At 46.1% G+C, this 14,104-nt stretch overlaps 1 long non-coding RNA gene and 1 other non-coding gene across 3 annotated transcripts in view; both read left to right on the top strand.

The window, feature by feature from the left end:
- LOC132682057 (uncharacterized) overlaps positions 1–14,104 on the top strand; it is a 243,354-nt gene that overhangs the window by 21,808 nt on the left and 207,442 nt on the right. The gene's annotated exons all lie outside the window — the stretch shown is intronic.
- On the top strand, positions 1,028–1,099 carry TRNAE-UUC (transfer RNA glutamic acid (anticodon UUC)). Its single transcript has one exon. It is a non-coding gene; the product is annotated as a tRNA-Glu (tRNA).

Below are 14,104 nucleotides of genomic sequence, written 5' to 3'. Positions count from 1 at the left end.
AGGGCCTTCCACGTTCCTTTGGCAGGTGGGGAGTGGGTTTTTAAATGGGCTCCAAAGTGTCCGCCGCTTGCAAAAACAATTTCTGTGTAGCTTAAGCCACAACGAGGACACCGGAACCATAGCTCCCCCACCCTGGCTGTCCCGAATAACTGACTCTTTGTACTTGCCTAATCCAAACAGTAGATCGGTAATGCATAAACTGCTCCGCATGAAATGCTCCTTCAACCCGAGGACGGGTTGGAAACCACAAAGAATTTCCATCGACCAGGACTGCTTGCAGGAGGGGCTTTCTCCAGGTTTATAAGCTACTTTTGCAAACCACCATCGCCTACTTTTGGTGACACAAATCTGCCATTGGCGGTTGAATCAACAGAGCCTGGAATGTTCCGGGCTTGCAGGCAGCCCTTGTTCCCATTTCTTGAGAGGAAAGATCAACTTTCCGCGTCGGGGCGGGGGGCAGCCGCGAGCAGCGCGGCGAGGAGGGGGGCTGCCGGCCCGCAAGTCCAGCGGGGAGGGTGGGGGGCGCCGGCGCGCAGCGTCTCCCGAGGCGGAGGCCCGGAGCCAGGGGTGGCGGGCTCGGAGCGGCTGGTCAGCGGCTGGGACGCAAAGGCAGCGGCCCTCGGGGTCAGCGCCGCCCGCTCCAGTCTGGCCTCCGCAGTGGCGGTACGACGACTCCACGCGGCAGTGGTTTCTTATTCCCGAGTCTAAACACCAGTCCTTCTGCACCCTGCGGGATTTCCTGTGCGGAACTAGGAACAATGACTCATCCAATCTGGGGTGTACTTGGGTGTAGACGTGCTGTCTAGAACCAGGAGACTGGATGAGATCACAAAGGACGCGAGAGTGGAAAGATTTCAGTTGTCTAACGCGTGGAGTGGAGTAGAGCGCGGGCTGGAAAGGGTTAAGGGGTTTCAGGATCTCCGCAGGCGCAGAAACAGCTCTGACTCCGGAGGCCGGGTGTGTCGGGGCGGGCGGAAGGCGCTGTGAACGACTCAATTTATCTAGATGTACAGCGACGCTCGTCGTCTCCCACATGGTCTAGCGGTTAGGATTCCTGGTTTTCACCCAGGCGGCCCGGGTTCGACTCCCGGTGTGGGAACGCCAAGACTTTTAGGAAAAAGAAAAATCAATTTAGGCCCTCCTAAACCAGGAGGAGGCTGATGTTTTTAGAAAATGCTATAACCCAGAAAGCTTGGGGCTGAAGGGAAATCAGGGCTTCCCACCCCAAACCCGGTGCCGCTGGCGGGAAGGCGGTAGCTGCCCGCAGTGACAAGTCAGCATTTGAACCCAGGTGAAGAAAATCGTGTTCCAGCTGGTACTTCTGATGTAATTGCTCCTTGTACTGTGGATATAGAGCAAATGACCAAAAAAGTGCTCTTCTTTGAAAGCAAAAGAAAAGATGCATTTTGGGACATTATAAGGCTTTTAAGTTGCCTAAAACTATTCCATTAAGGACAGCAAGATTGCCAGAAAAGACACACTATTAAGGGCAGATGTAGTTTAGCATACAGCCTGTAGCCTTTGCCATTCGAAGAGCTCGCTAAACCAGTTGTGTGGGGAGGGAGAGGGAAGGGAAAAGAAACTTAGGTTCCTATCGATATTGAGGAGTGAGGCGACGGCAAAAAAAAAAAAAAAAAAAAAAAAAAAAAAAAAAAAAAACCCCTCAAAAAACAAACAAACAAACAAAAAACAAAAACAAAAAACCACTTACTTCTCCTGCCCTAACATTTCTCTGGCACATTCTGTTTTAAAAACTTTTGGAACTCATGATATGCTGAGCTAGAATTAGGAATCTTCGCGTTGGTGTGTCACAAGACAGCTTCCAACTGTTACCCAAAGAAGTGTTTCCTCTGCTTTAATCGTTTATCATGCTTATTTTTCCAAACATTTGCCATTCGGAAAATACTCTAGGCGTTCAGAAGCCACACCCCTTTCCTACTGGTGTCCAGTTTTTTGAAGCTTCCCCAGTTGTTCCCAGACTGCCACTAACACTGAGGAATGATTGTGAAAATAACTTGGTGTCCATGTGACTTTGAAATTTGCTCTCTTTTTAAAGTCCTTTGGGATTCTAAGGGATGCAAAAACAAATGTCATCCCTCACAAGAAAATTACTAGGTGAAATTATACATTCGTTCAAAGTTCCTAACAAACGGCTTGGAGGAGAGATTTATCATCAATAGGTAATTGACGTTTATGGAATCAAGTAGGAGAGAATTGATAGGCAAATAAAAAGCCCAATCATCATAATAGGTAATATTTATTGAGCACTTGCTATTGAGCACTTGCTATGAATGAGGCTAAATGCTTCATATACCTTTTTCTATTTAATTTTTGTTATTAATATTATTATGTCTCCATCAGCCAGGGGCCCTGTAGGAAACTGATGACAAATTCTGAGCAGAGAATTTAATAAAGGGACTATTGAAGGTTTATTTAGAGTTTAGGGAAACAAAGGATAATGCATCAGTCCTCGGGGTGAGGGGAGGGAGGGCTGCTGGTGGAGAGGGCTGGGGGTGGGGGGTGGGGTGGGGGTGGGGGTGAAGCCCTGCTTTTTCATTTGTTTTTAAAATTTGCCTTTATCTAGCAGGTGAGTTCCATTCACATGAAGGCTGTCAAATGTACTCATCCTATGAATAAATCATTTTCATAAAATGAAATGAAATGAAATGAGATTTGGGGGCTCTTGGATTTGACAAAACCTTTCTTTTTAAATACATAATTTACTTATTTAAATTCAAGTTAGTTAACATACTGTGTAATATTGATTTCAGGAGTAGAACCCAGTGATTCATCACTTACATACTTAGATGCCTATGATCCTTGAGACTCAGTCCATAGGTGATACTTCTAAAGACATGCCTAATAAAATGAAAGAGTTTAACTTTGTGGAGAGATGGTTGTTTGAGTTATATTTGGCATTTTTATAGCCTTGCATTTTTGCAAAACACTTTGCCATAATTTTCATTAATCATCCTCATAATCAGTCTTTAGATTCATAGCTTATTTAAGCTCCAAAGGTCCTTAACAGTCCCTTAATTGAGCCCCTTATTTTAGTCGTGAAGCACTGGGTCTGGGATTTTATTCCTCTGATTCCTTGGTACTGGACTTTAGATTTATCCATAAAAAAATGGAATCTCTGTATGGTGTCCTGAACAGACACCATTCTCTCCAAATCCTGTCGTCAGGGAGGGGGATTGGGTACAAGAAACATGAATTTTTAAATTTTGTATCAGGCTTTTTGGTCAGTGTTCACAGAGTAGCTATGTGAACATAGTCATAACACTTTTTGAGTTTTTAAAAAATTCATTATATAAACATTTCTAGAAAGTGAGGATCTTTATTTGGGATATTTGAACTAGTCACAGGTTCTCAATATGCTTCCATTTTTGCATATCGTCATAAACTCTGAGGGAGTCTGCATAAAGATTGCCGTATGCCCATCCACACGTGTATTTATAGTCATATAGGTTTGTATGTATCTTCCCTCAGAGATCTGTGCTGCATGCAAAGAGTATCTTAATCACAACATTAAAACTTCATATTAATACAGGAAAGGGAAGGCAAATATAAAATTTTACTCACCCACATTGTAAAGCTGAATAACTTGGAAAAACACTGAATACTTGGAAAATCACTGGAACAAATAATCAAAAAATCAATTTGCAAACACCTAGAAGACCACAGGGTACTGGGTAATCATCGCACATAGCTTTGTGAAGAACAAAGCTTATCGGATAAATCTAATTTCCTTCTGTCCCAGAGTGACAGGCACAGTGGAATTGGGGGGGGGGGGCAGCCAAGATAATCTCTCCTGATTTAAGAAACCCTAGGATTCTGCACTTTGTTGTGTCCTCATGAAGAAAACATAGGGAAGGCTATTGTTGTCTGGCAGGGACACGTCAAACCCAAGTTCAGGGCTGGGCTTCGCCCAGGTTGGGCAATTTATACTCAGTCTGTGCAAAAATGACCTTGCTCTTCCCAAGCCTCTGCTTGGATTCCTTCAAGTGTCATTCAGGTGTTGTTTACGTAAATGACTTCATCGGTTGTTCTTCAGGTTCCTGGACTCTAGAATGGGGGTAATAATAGGACCCACCTCATGGTGTTGTGAAGATTGGATCAGGTAAAGGGCTTGGCCCAGGTCGGGGCCGGTGGCCACGGGTTGCCCTCGCCATCAGCACGAACGTCACCAACATCACCACATTTGGTTCCTTTTTCTCCTCTATTTCCAATCACAATGTTAAATCTGACCATTTCTATCTCTTCAGTGGTGCCCACGTGTGTCGGCACCTATTTCCCCTGCTGCTGTGCTGGGTCAGACTGTCTTGCTCCTTGGACTGTTGGAATAAGTGCTGAACTGGTTCCTCTGTCCCCGTCTCACCCATGTCTTCATCTCTCATTCTACTGCTTTGTCTGCTATGAGCTCCCAACCTACCTTTGCAGCCTAATTCCTACGTCTTCCCTCCGTGCATCACAGATTCCGGTTAATTTCTCTGCTTTTACTCAGTGTTTCCTCTACTGAAATGCTCTTGTGCCCTTTCTCCAAATATCTGCATCTTACCCATCCTTTCAGGCTTACGTCACATGTCCCATCCTTCACGGAACTTCCCCTACCTTTCCTGCCACTGGGAACCTCTTCTGATTCCTTTTAGTATCCTGTGTGCCTCCCCTCTGATACTTATTCCTGTCTAACTTCGGGTCTTCGCTTAGATGTCATTTCCTCCGCAGGTCTGCCTTGCCCCACCAAGAGTAGGTGAGATGCTCCACTCTGCACGTTTCTCTCTCACTGCATTTACCGCACTTGCCACGGCCCCACTAGATGACAGGCTCCAAGGCCAGTGCACAGTAAATACTTAATAAACGTGTTGAGGGAACGTGGGAGCCAGACAAGGACTGTATTGTCCTAAGGAACACCTTAGGTTCTAAGTTACAGAAAGCCACTGGAACTAGTTAGGGCCCCAGGGAATCATTGGCTTATATAACAGAACTGTGGGAGAGGGGTAGGGAGGCTGGCCTCGAGAACAACCAGAGCCAGTGTTCTCTCTCTCCCTCTCCCTCAGTCTCTCTGTCAGATTTGCTCTCATCTCTTATGGAGCAGCCGCTTCCACCTGGCAAGGGATCTGGATACTGCCAGCTCTATATTCGTTCCTTGCGTCTTTCCCAGCAGAGAAGGAAGGCATTTCTTGGTTTCTGTTGGAAAGTGCTGGGGAGGAATTCGGCCTCACCCGGGCCTGTGCTCTCTGATGGCTGATGCACGTGGGGTATTATGGTTGGCAGCCCTCTCTGGAATCACATGGTGGAGAGGAAGGAGGAATAGGTATCAAAATGAAGCCAGAGAAATTAAATAGTGGTGATTATGGCACCACTTTGTGAATGTACTAAAAATCTCTCAGTTGTGAAAGACTGAATTTTGTGAAATGTGAATTATTTCTCAATAAAAAAGAATAGAAAAAAGTAAGCCAGAGATAAAAATCTTGCTGGCAAAAGAAACATTTTTATATTTCTTTTATTTGAGCCATTCATTTATTCAGCCAACATTTATAGTGTGCCTATGATGTGCCAGCACTGACCTAGGTTTACATTTTAGTTGGGGGAATCACACACACACACACACACACACACACACACACACACACACATGCACACACACAAATCAGACAAGAAGTTTGGGTTTCAGGGACATCTGTGTGGCTCAGTTGGTTGAGCGTCTGACTTCAGCTCAGGTTGTGATTGCACAGTTGGTGGGTTTGAGCCCTGCATCGGGCTAGCTGCTGTCGGCATAGAGCCTGCTTTGGATCCTCTGTCCCCCTCCTCTCTCTGCCCCTCCCCCACTTGCGCGCTCCCCAAAATAAATAAATATTAAAAAAAACATTTAAAGACTATTTTAAAAAAGAAGTTTGGATTTCATTCTCAATGTGGTGAGAAATCTCTGGGGGTTTAAGTATGGAAAAAGTTCCAGCCCAGGATGAGGAGACTCCCTGGCTTTGAGAATTTTCTTGCCTGGCCCTATGCTTGTGGTCAGCACCAACCACACTTTTGTAGGAAGATGAGAATGTTTTAACGAGTCTCTCGAGATGGCGTTGATAACCTCATTTTCAGAATTTGGCAACTTTGTCATAAAATAAAGTTTCCTTTTGGGCTAACCTAGATAACATTACACTTTGCTTTCAGCCCATTTGCCCGAAATCAGCCAAATTGCAAAGTTGGAAGGCACAGTCCCCAAAACTGCCATCACTTTTTTTTTTTTAATTTACATTATTTATTTTTGAGAGGGAGAGAGTGAGCACAGGTGGGGGAGGGCAGAGAGAGGGAGAAACAGAATCTAAAGCAAGTTCCAGGCTCCGAGCTGTCAGCACAGAGCCCCACGCAGGGCTTGAACCCACGAACTGGGAGATGATGACCTAAGCCTGAGTTGTACAACTAACCGACTGAGCCACCCAGGTGCTCCAAGACTGCCCTTACTTTGGACTGCAAGTTTGCGGGGCTTGCCAAAACCACCCTCAGGTTTTTGATGCTATGCTAGAAGGACCCACAGAACCTCACTGAAATCTGTAGTACGCATGGTTGTGGTTAATTACAGGGAAATGATACAGAATGAAGTCATCCAAAGGAAGAGACACACAGGGCAGAGTCTGGAAGGGTTCCAAATGCCAAACTTCCATTGCCTTCTCTCTCCATGGAATCAGGATGCATTACCCTCCCAGTATTGATGTGTGACAATGTGCATTGAATATTGCCAATCAGAGAAGTTCATCCTAGTTTTTATTGGGGCTTTATTGTGTCGTGTGATTGATGGATCGCCCACGTGGTTGAATCAGTCTCTAGGTTGACTGATAACAAATGATCCAGAGCCCTGACCCTAAGTCACATGGTCTTTCTGGCAGGGTGAGCTCCCTGCTAAAATTATCAGGTGTTTCCAGCACCTGCTTCTAAAGAAAGACACTCCTATCAGGTATGACATAGATTACATCCCAGAAGCTGAGGGTAAAGGCCAGACCTCTTTCTGGGCAAGTCCAAATTCTTTACTACGTAGCATGTTTTCTCCCTAAGTCTCTCTTCATTAGAGATAGAGAAGATTGGTTATTGCCATGGACTGTTTGCCAAAAACATCAGTAAGTGCTCAGGACAGCAGCTCATTCTGGCTCTGGCCTCCCTCCCAGCTTCTCACTAGACTTCCCGGAGGGAAGTTGCAAAAAGAGGGGTTTGGAGGGGCTGTGGGGAATAGCAGGTTTTCTCCGAGGCCCACGCTCTTCGGCTGGCTGCCGTACAACCCCATGTTCTGATTTTTAAATGGGAACAGTGGGCCCTTGGGGTGTGCCTAATGCCTCATTAGAACCACAGGTTAGTTTGAGGAATGTCACCTGCATTAGGATTTCCACTGGAAGCTCAAAAGCAAACAGATTTGCATGCAGCATTTGGAGGCCTGTAAGGATTTTGTCCAGGTCTGGCACCTGGGGAGTTCACCCCACACCCACCCCTGCCACTGTGGGTCTTGGCTACGTCAGCCAACATCTGCAGCAGTCTGGTTGCATCACCTTCTACCCTGGTCTTCTCACGGTGTATAAACTTCCCACATCTATCTGCCAAAGGCAATGGCCCCTATCATTTATTTCTTGCCTCTGGGTGCTTCTTGGTCTAGTGCTGTTTTCCATTCTAAGCTCTAATATAGAGAGATTGGAAGCGGGGGAGTGGAGAGGAAGGCAGGAGATTCTGTAAGCATCAAATGTGTTCATTGAGTGGAGGTGGAAACAGTGAACCTGACAGTTATCAGAAGCTGGAGTAATTTTCCATAACCTGTGCTCGTTAATGTCCTGATTGGGGTTAATGGATTCAAGGGAGACAGAGAAAGTGGCGCACGAAGGGAAGGAAAGGAGGAACGATCAGAAGCTGGCAACAGCTCAGCGGTGGGGTGTGAAGGGAAGGGATGATTTGTTGACAACCCCGAGATGATAAGCATCCCCAGAGAGACAGAGAAGTGGGGCAGAGAGAATGAGATTTGTCTCCTCTGACAAATTTGAGGCACTGCCGGGACATCTAAATGGAGCAACCTAAGAGCGCAGGAAATCCAGGCTGGAACACCTGTGAAAGCTGAGACACCTACGGGGGCAATTGTCATTTTCAGGCAAATAGGAGGTTTAGGAGTTTCTCACTGAATGGTGCCTGGCTGTTGCAAGCGGTGGGTGGTGGAAAAGGGGGAGAGGGACGAGTGTGTGCAAAGGAAGGTAGTAGAGGTTGTGCTGTGTATATCTGACCCGCAGTGACAGACATCTCAAGAGCTCCATGGGCCTCTGGTCCCATTGCAGCCAGCATCGATTTGATGTGTCTTTCTTTTTTTTTTTTTTTTAACATTTATTCATTTTTTGAGAGACAGAGACAGAGTGTGAGTGGGGGAGGGGCAGAGAGAGAGGGAGACACAGAATCCGATGCAGGCTCCGGGCTCTGGACTGACAGCACAGAGCCCGACACAGGGCTCGAACTCAAGGACCATGAGATTTTGACCTGAGCCGAAGTCGGATACTTCACCGACTGAGCCACCCAGGCGCCCCATAGATTTGATGTTTCTTATGACGATTTCCTGGCAGGTGGCAGCAAAGCGTCTTGAGGAAGGTGTGACTTTTTCTAATTTGTGCAAAGGTACTGTATGAGCTAGCAGAGGCTCTGGGGTGCTTATTAGGTTTTTTTTTTATAAGTCTTGCAAATTTTCCAGTCCCTTCCCATCTTGCTACATTATGTGAGGAGTCACAGACCCTCTGCTACTAATTATTTTGTAAATTGGGCACTTCAACATCTGCACATAGCTTCTTGCATGTGCTGTGTGTGTAATTGCGCGACACCCCGGAAAGGTGGGTTGTACGAATTTCATGGAATACCGCTTAGCATATAATATACCTCAAGAGCCAAAAGCATGTCTCTTCCCCTTACCCGGTAATTCTATTTCCAGAAATCAGCATCAAAGGAAGAATCAGAGAAGAGCCAAGAAACAGAGTTATGAACAAGGACAGATTTATGAGCAAGGGTATTTTTCCTTACAGCATCATCTATCACTAAAAATATGTGGGGGGCACCTGGGTAGCTCAGTCAGTTGAGTGTCTGATTTTGGTTCTGGTCATAATCTCATGGTTCATGAGTTCGAGCCCCTTATCTGGCTCACTGCTCCCAGTGCAGAGCCCCCTTTGGGTCCTCTGTCCCCCTCTCTCTGCCCCTCCCCTACTCGCACTCTCTCAAAAATAAATAAAACATTTAAAAAATTTTACCAAACAATGTGTAAAACAATAAAATGATAAAAATAGGAGAATGCATGAACAAGTGGTATATCCATATGATGGAATATTGTGCAGCTGGTGTTATTTACTGTCAAGATGATTTTATGATACAGAAGAAAGCAGAATCCCAAACTATATGCATAGTGTGGGTCCAACTTTGTATCACGTATTAATATGTTTATGTAAGTAAACACATGCAAAAACTGGGAAGAAATATGCTAAAAAGTTAACAGTGGCTATTTCTAGATGGCAGAATTACAAGTGATATTTTTTCCCTTTACACTTATTTTAATTTTCCAACTTCTTTGAAGTGAGTATATAATTGCTTTTATAATCACAAACTTTTCCCCCTGAAATAAATCCAGATGGCCCGGGTTCGACTCCCAGTGTGGGAATGCCAAGACTTTTATGAAAAAGAAAAATCAGTTTAGGCCCTCCTTAACCAGGAGAAGGCTGATGTTTTTAGAAAATACTATAACCCAGAAATCTGTGTTGAGTAGTATGAGAGGTGCTTTCATAGGCTCTCAGAAACCCTGCAGAAGGGGATTTCAGAGCTCTCCAGCCTTCTGTCAGCCTTTACTTACTGTTCTCACCCTTCAGATTTGGGGTTCTGGGCTGACCCCTGTGGTGGGTGGGGCCAGCAGTGAAGGGACAAGGCACCAGTCCCTTGTGTCCTCACCCAGGGAGGAATGGTTAGTCCGTCTTCTTATCCAGAAACAAAACTTGGATTGCCCTAGGCCTTGCACAGGAAATGCCAGGATAGTGAGTGGTATGTGACATTCTTTAAAAAAAATTTTTTTTTAACATTTTATTTTATTATTGAGAGACAGAGGGAGACAGAGCATGAGCATGGGAGGGGCAGAGGGAGGGGGAGACACAGAGTCCAAAGTAGGCTCCAGGCTCTGAGTCGTCAGCACAGAGCCCGACGCGGGGCTTGAACTCACAAACCACGAGATCATGACCTGAAGTCGGACACTTAACCGACTGAGCCACCCAGACGCCCCTTATGTGACCTTCTTTTAATAAACCAAGATCATCTGGTAACCCTTCAGTAAGAGCCCTCCTCCAGAGTTGAGAGACTTTTTAAGTGCCTGACTGAGATCTGATTGGATTTTCTTCATCTGGAAACTTCTTTTCAGGGCGCTGCCTTGCCTTAGTGCTCAGTCACAAATGAAAAAGTCGGGTTTTTTCCTTTTAAAATTATTTTCATGTTGAGTTTTGATCCATTACTCCTTAGCTGGATGTGGAAGGCCCTGGGGAGTTTTATCAAAATGAATTTCTATATTGGGAGTCACAATAATTTGAGTTCTTATTTGAGGGTTAGCAGAAACAACTGGTACTTTCACAAGTTGTAAAGAGGCCAATGTCAGATATTACAAATAAGACAATAAAAGGGGAAAATAGAATTCATTCCATATTAGGGTCCACAGTGATGACAAGACAGTGAAAAACTTGGATATTCAGAAAGAGCTCTCTACCTTTTAAACATGATCTTTGAGGCACCTCAGTGGCGCAGTCGGTGAAGCATCGGACTTTTGATTTCGGCTCAGGTCATGATCTCTTGGTTTGTGAGTTTGAGCCCCGCATCAGGCTCTGTGCTGGGATTCTCTCTCTGCCCCTACCCCACTTGCTGTCTCTCTCTCTCTCTCTCTCTCTCTCTCTCTCAGAATAAATACGTAAGCTTAAAAAAAAATAAACATGGGGCGCCTGGGTGGCTCAGTCGGTTAAGCGTCCGACTTCAACTCAGGTCACGATCTCGCTGTCTGTGAGTTCGAGCCCCACGTCGGGCTCTGGGCTGATGGCTCAGAGCCTGGAGCCTGCTTCCGATCCTGTGTCTCCCTCTCTCTCTGCCCCTCCCCCGTTCATGCTCTGTCTCTGTCTCAAAAATAAATAAACGTTAAAAAAAAATAAACATGATCTTCTGAGGGCATGATATAAATACAGCTACATACATATACATATATACATAGATAATCACCCTTCTTCCAAGAAAGTTAGACCCCAAGAGTTCATACGTTTCCAGTCTCCTATCCAACGAATCCTTTCCTCAGGTTGTATCCACCACAGGGTCAAGAGACTTCTAGGGAAGGGAGACATAGTGAACAAGGCTACAGCTCTTCCCTCAGGTAAATTACTGTTAAAATTTAAATGTTTTGCCACTCCTTGTGAGTCTGTAACTATCTCAGAACAAAAAGTTAAAAGAAGTTAAGTGACGAGGGTCAACATAAGGAGCCAGGGGATTATGTAGATTCAAGGTACCAATTACAACTTTGCTGCCATCCTCAGGTATGTGACCAAGAGGTCAAGGTAGATGCTGGTGGGTGGAGGGTAATGGGCTTGGAAGTAGAGGGTGGAGAGCATAGGGAGACACTGGAAGAGAAAACCTAGGGCTCCACTCTTCCACCAGGAGACAGAGGAAGCAACACTTGTATTTCCTTGAACATTTTCAGGGTGAGGTGTGGTTGGGGAGGAGGGGCGGCAGTTGAGTTGGTTGTGTGGGGTTATGTTTTGTTTTGTTGTTTACTGTTAGAGGATGAGGTGTCGATGCCTGTCCCTGGCACTGCAGCTGAATTCCACTGTGGACACTCGAGGTCCTCTGTTCCTTTCCTTACCCACTGACTTGCCCAACGCCCAGTGCCGAGTCGGGTCAAACAAGTATAACGACTCTCGGGGGTGTTCTGAGGGATCAAGTGTGCAGCCAACGAAAGATTCTTTCTTAAGTTCATGTCGTGGATTCGTTCGCCAGCTTCTGCTTGGGCCACAAGCCACTGGCGAGGAAAGTGACCTCAGTGACCAGATGCTGAGCAGAAGGCATTGCCCGCGGGACAATGTCGCTTCACGGTTTCTGCCTGCCCTGGATGCTGTAGCTAGACCAGACTTTTTTTTTGGCAAAATTCTCAACCAGTCTAAACTTGGAAAAAGCCAGCATTTCTGGTCGGGGAGCCTTGGCTACTTGCACGAGGCTTTTGGAGCACAAAAGCTGGTCCCACACAGTGAGTGGTTGCCCAGCACACAGCTCTGAATGGAGCCCTTGGCAAATCCTTTTTGCTTCACCCTGTAACTCGAGCTCAGGCTCCCTTTCTGGCAAGGACACTGTGGAAAATTCCCCGGACATAGAGAGCTGGCTCTATTTCCTAGCAATTCTACGAAGTTCTCTCTCTGTGATGGTAAAAATGGAGCAGCCTAAACATCTTCAGATCACTGGGATCTAAAACAAAGAGTCCCTGGGGCACTCGTGACAAGAAACAGGGCCCCACTTTTCAGCACGGAGCTTTCAGACTTTAGATCTGGCATCAAAGGTTTGGTCACAGTGATTGCTTCCACTTGGGGCCTGCTGGGACTTTAGTGGGTCCCCAAATATTTTGAATTTCTTGGCAAAGCTGTCCCAGACTGTGTAACCTTTCTTTTGTCATCTGTAATAATAGGCAAACAGCTACTAGTTTTATAGAGAAATAAAGCTGGAGTGAATCAGATAGCCTGGGTTGGGTGGGTGGGGGGGAGCACAGCTTCAACTTTGACAGAGGACTTGGAAGAGATCTGCCAATGTGTAACCTTAGGGGAAATTCTGTATTTTCTTCAAATCCGACTTCCTCATCTAAAAAGCAGTAAAAACACAATGCCTGTGTGAGAAGGTCAATGTGAGGATGAATGAATAAACACGGAAGGTGCCCAGGAGGCACTCCAAGAGTCTTAGCCTTCCCTCTCTCTCCTCCTGATCTCCACCCCCTTCTCCTCTCTCTAGAGCTATGATTTTCAAACTGTTTTAACTGCTGGAACTATCTATCTATCTATCTATCTATCTATCTATCTATCTATCTAAATGTTTATTTATGTAGAGAGTGAGAGAGCCTGAGTAGGGGAGGGGCAGAGAGAGAAGGAGAGAAAGGACCTCAAGCAGGCAGCGCAGAGCCTGATGCAGGGCTGGAACCCATGAGCAGAGGAATCGTGACTTGAGCCGGAAGCAAGAGTCAGACGCTTAACTGACTGAGCCACCCAGGCTCCCCACTGCTGGAACTTTTTAAAAATTCAAATAAATGTGTATGTAGAAGCCCAACATAGAAAACAGATAAAAATCCCAAGCTGCTACCAAGGAAGCACCTGCTCTGTCCCCTCTTCTCCTTGGTAGAAGTTTCCTGCAATTTCAGTGCCATCGAGGTGGGCTTTCTCATGTGCTGGGAGACCCTGTGGAATAGGGGCACCTTTGATTGGTGCCCCCCCCCCCGTGCTGCTCCCCACTCTTCCCAGATCCTGACAACTGAAATCTTCCCATGGAGGGCTCTGGTGTGTTTTGGGTTTAAATGAAAGCACTTTGAGTCAGAGTTCTTTCTATTCTGGTGTTTTTTCTGATGAACTCACTTTTCTGGGGAACAGTGGGACTAGCTGCCTGGGAGCTCTTGCTGAGCCTGAGGTGCGAATGTTCTTGTGCAGGAGCTGGACGAGAGCAGTGAGGGTTCTTGTTTTGTGCTCCTGTGTCAGAAATGGGGGAAATACTTGGACTGCACAGCCCTTTCTTTACTCAAGTTGGTGTGCCTACCAGATCTTATTGGCACATGAAAAAGACATAGGATTAGGCACGCTGGTGCAAGAAGGGGGTCACAGGGTCAATCACAAGACACTTGGCTGTGCACTAAGGTCTAGTGTGAACTGGCCTCTGTGTGCACCTCTACCTCAGGGGGTTGGCTCTGCAAGAGGCTGTTCCTGAAGGGACCGCCCTCAGAGGGTGCCCAGCTGGGCAGGGAAGCCCAAGGGCAGTGAGGGCTCTAGCAGGTGCACTTCCACCGCACCCCCACGACTCACCCCATCTCTGCCTTCTTCTCATGTTGGCCACCATTTCCTTTCCTGCG

Source organism: Panthera onca, chromosome A1, assembly GCF_046562875.1.
Source record: "Panthera onca isolate mPanOnc1 chromosome A1, mPanOnc1 haplotype 2, whole genome shotgun sequence".
Classification (NCBI taxonomy): domain Eukaryota; kingdom Metazoa; phylum Chordata; class Mammalia; order Carnivora; family Felidae; genus Panthera; species Panthera onca.
Note: the sequence above shows the minus strand (reverse complement) of the source record. Positions and strands in the feature narration are given on the sequence as shown.